Source organism: Solanum verrucosum, unplaced genomic scaffold (assembly GCF_900185275.1).
Source record: "Solanum verrucosum unplaced genomic scaffold, falcon-dt-bn FXZP01000250.1, whole genome shotgun sequence".
NCBI classification, from domain to species: domain Eukaryota; kingdom Viridiplantae; phylum Streptophyta; class Magnoliopsida; order Solanales; family Solanaceae; genus Solanum; species Solanum verrucosum.
In genome coordinates, this window is record NW_026020422.1 from 293292 (window position 1) to 298038 (window position 4747).

Genomic DNA, 4747 nt, shown 5'->3' on the forward strand with positions numbered 1-4747 from the left:
TAGCATATCATGAACATAAGATAATAGAAAACTATGGAAAATTTAAAACTTTTTACAATCGAAGTCATTTTCATAAAAGTAAGCGGAAGTCTTTCTATACTTTGTCTCAAACCATCTAATACAACTTTAGAATAAAACTCTTGGAACACAGCCTATACAATAGTCTCAAAAATATGGAAAAAAAATACAAAGGAACTAGTGGGTTTGTCCTCGAAGCTATGAGGACTCACCAATTCTTCCACTTCTTTGCTCCTTAGAAACCTATCTTCAAGAATGGAACTTAATCTCCGAAACCTTACATTTGATTAGAATGTAGGCAGAGTATGTGTTAGTACAAAATGTACTAAATATGTTAGCTAGCATAATCATAAGAGCATAAGAGAAGGGTTAGTCAATATAAGACATAATCCAAAATCATATGAAATACTTCATGAAACACAAACCATAAGCATAAGAGACAATATCATAATAATAAGCAAAGTCTCCAACATAATCATCATATAAGCATTATTTGACTCTTAGTCCTCTATACCATAATAGAACTACTCTCAAGTAACCTAAAAGCATACTTGTGTAATGCATGAATAGCATCCCATAATACCACCCGAGCTAAGTATCCTTTTTTGGTCATCTGAATTATAGTTTATATGCATGGTCAAGTCTTTAGCTTTTCTACCATAAGGTCACAATGCTTCTAAGTAACCCAAAGCACACTTGTACAATGCATTGAAGGCATCCCATACTACCCTTCACACTAAGCATAACATTGAAGTCATCCTAGTCATATTTACCCTCCTTTGATCTCATTATTAGCTTACTTCATGTAGACAAGGGAACTATCACCTTTAGTCAATCATATCGTTTCACGGAAGGCAACTATAGTACAATCTTATCTAAGCATACATCATATAAGAGAAAACATATCATGAGTCACCTTAAGGCAAGCTTATGCCATGCATGAACAAGACCCCATAATCCTACCCATGCTAAGCAAGACACTCTAGGTTCATCATTCATGTTCATCATCTCTTAACATCATAAAGACAAGGGTAATCACCTCTTAGTCATGCATGAATTGGAGAGGTATCTAAAACCACAATCCAAAGTAGTCATCCTCATGTTCACAAGTGCAACGAGAATCACCTCAAGGCGTATACGTTTAGTTCATCATGAAGGACTAGGGGAATCATCTCAAGCCATATATATCATGGAATCATACAAATAAGGTAATCACCACTAGTCACACATACTAGTGAATTACAAGGACAATGGGCAGTCTCCACAAGTCATACAAGTTAATGAATCATAGGTATTCGCCTCCATGTCCATTTTAAGGTGATATAGGTATTCGCCTCCATATCAATTTTAATGTGTAATGTAGGTATTCACCTCCACATCATCACATAAGGATCATAGGTAATCGCCTCCATGATCAACCTAATGGCTAATGGGTATTCACCGCTTGCCTTGGGAGCCACACATATATGAAGGGTAATCACCTCATTCTCCCCATGTTTCAATAATTAGGAGTAAGGGAACTCACCACACATTCCTATTATGTAAAGGTCATTTAGGGGAATCACCACAAGCCTCATCACATTTCATAGTCCTAGGACTTAGATTCATTTTAGGTGAGACAACCTTTCAAACTAGAATCATTCTATGTGAGAGAACCTTTCATGTCATGCTATATTCTTGCATAGTACCATATCTAGAATTCTACATTAGACATTGGTATCATCATGACTCAAGTGAATCTATCACTTCACATATTCAAGAATTCATTAGGTAGATTAGGTAGGCAAAGATCTTCCACCATAACTCTATCCATTAAGCTTCTATTCTCATTTAGACTTTACTCTCAAAGCCTTAGCATCTATGATCACATTATATTAGCTTTACTCTCAAAGCCCTAACTATTATGATTACAAGCCTTACTCTCAAGCTTTCTTTATTAATCTCATCAATATACCTAGATTTCAAGGTATTTTAATCACATTCTTCATTATTAGGTGCTTCTAGTCACAATTGATCATAAAGGTTCAATTTCATCTTTACAAGTCATGATCCTTCATATTCAATAAAGTCTAGTTCAATTCATGATTATATGTTCCTTACCTTGAAAAATTACTACACATGACATTGATTTAAGAAGAGCACCTATGAACCTTCAATTCCACCTCTAATGGCATAAACCCACAAATTATCACATTCATCAAATAGTCTAGCGTTAACCATAGAAATCACTTGAATTCATCATAATATAATAATTCAATGCTAATACAATCATAATTAGGTATTATCTACTAGATTGGAATCATACCTAAACCCTACCCATAATGTAGGAAGAAACCCTAGCTAGAGTTGGGTTTTGACTTCACAATTGGGGGAAAACCTAGGGGGCTCTATGGGTGGAATAACCCATAGATGACTAAGCTAACATACCTCAATTCAAAGCCCTAACCAAGCTTGAAACAATGGAGGAAAATCTACCCTTCTTCCTTCTCTTTTTCTTCTTCTTCTTCACTTCTAGATAGAGAAATATTTGGAGAGAATTTAGGTACTTGGAAGAATGAGTTAATTGGTTTAGTTTAGGAGTCTATTAGGATTATATAGGTGGTTTAATAACTAACTAACCAACCTACATTAACCCCTAACTAATTACTAAATAACCCCCTTAAGTTAGAATAGTTTCTTGATTAGGTTTCTTTTATTCTTTCCTTGTAAAGGGGAGAGTCTCCCTTATTTATGTTTTCCTAGAATGTTGTATTGAGATGAGTCCTCTCCTTAGGTGCATAGTTCTAGGTTTTTCCTTTATAGTATGGGAATGAGTTGACTAACCTTAGTAGGTAGGTCGACTTATGACCCACCATAGGATCGGAGGTTAGGTTTATGTCCCCCTCCTTGTATATTTTTTGAGCTCTTTTGAGCTTTTATTTATGTTAAGGCCTGGGGGTGTTGCTAAGCCCCTGACCCCCCCAAGGGTCGTTCAAATAATAATAAAAAAAAAACCTTAAAAGCTACTTTGACTCACGACTCACCCATCCACGGACTGTGGATGGGTATACTTCCCATGCTGCACCTCCGTAGGTGGAAGCCTAAATTTTCAGGCATGTGCAGACCTTGATCCTTGACCCCAACCCATGGGGTGTTGGTCCACCTACGGCCAGTAGGTGGCTGCAATTTGACAGTTTTTTGGGGCTGTTTTGAGGTCCACCTCAAGGACCCCTTGGGTGGTCCTTGGGGGGTCGTGCCTTGACTCTCTAACCCTAAAATCCTCATTCTAAGTACGGAAATCATTTTTTTTATTTTTAATGCTCATACAACACTCTAAAACTCTTACGAAAGGCTCTAGAACTCTCTAGTTCAACTTACTAGTTTCCAGGATATTACATTACTCTCTCTTCTCTTCTTGTCTAAGGCTTCCTATGGAGATTTATGAGGTAGTATTTTTCATCTCAGCGGACCATCTTTCTCTTTATTTATGATTTGTTTTATTCTAGAAATAATATCAATAGAGACTTGTAGTTTTCTTTCAAATCAATTGTAATACTTTAGAGGCTTGTACACATGACAACCATGTTTTGGGGTTTTATAGGAGTTGATTATCATTTCCGCTTTATTAGAGGGTGTTTGTCAATTTTCCTTGTTTTACTTCCACAATTAACGTATTAGTTGTGTTTAGGATGACTTATCTTGGTGGGATAAGACAAGTGTGATGAGTTCTATTTTTGGGTCGCAATAGTTATATACGACTAATTATACCATGATAACTCACCTAGTATTTTATGAATTATGCATCTCCAAATAATAACATTTATTGAAGCCTTATGCGGTAGAAACATGATTTGGTTAAATACATATAATTTTAACATGAAATTGTATGGATCTAATAAAAAAAACGCATCCTGATCACAGTCCCATATGAGGATGTACATCACTCACTTATTACTTTATGAATGATTCATTTTCGAATAATAACATTTATTGAATCCCTATGCGATAGAAGCATGAAATTTTAAAGTTTATTATGAGGTGTGATTTTATTATGAATATTTAATGACCCTCCAGGTTGTTTCCTCCACTTACCAATCTTTCAGTGTTTAGATCTACCCTATATTAACCCTAAGTTATTTATAACCTATTGGGACTGACAGTTCGATCATCGGGTCGTTCATTTTATTTTGGATCAAGTTTTTCTCTTTTTAGAAGGACTTAAGTGAAAAGGATGACTTTAATCAACATTCGGAGTTTCGGGTGTCAGATGTGATTTTCATCGGTTCCATCAACTCTGGAAGGGCCTATTTGGGCTAGTGGCATGGTCGGTTTGGGGCCCAGAGACTTCTGGTGTGAGTTTGTGTCATTAGATATTTTAACTTTGAAGTTTTTACCAAAGTTTGACTTCGGTTAACATTTTTACTTTGGTCAACATTCTTCTCAAAAGTTCTCAGTTGAGTTTTGCACAACATTCATTATTTAAGTTGTCCAAATTAGATGAATTTAACTTGTTTGAACTAATTGAACTCTTTGAAATAAGAATTGAAGACTTTAAATTCACCTATAATCTTGATATTATCAAACTCTTTTGTCATAGAGTTAAATCCTGTTTCATATGAGTAAGTTTTAGTCACATATTTCTCTTTCTCTATTTTTCTTCAAATAAAAAACTTGATTTGACGTGCTTCAAACATAGTTTTAGATAAGTTGAGAGGTTCGTATATTGGGTTGCTTATAATTTAAACCCATA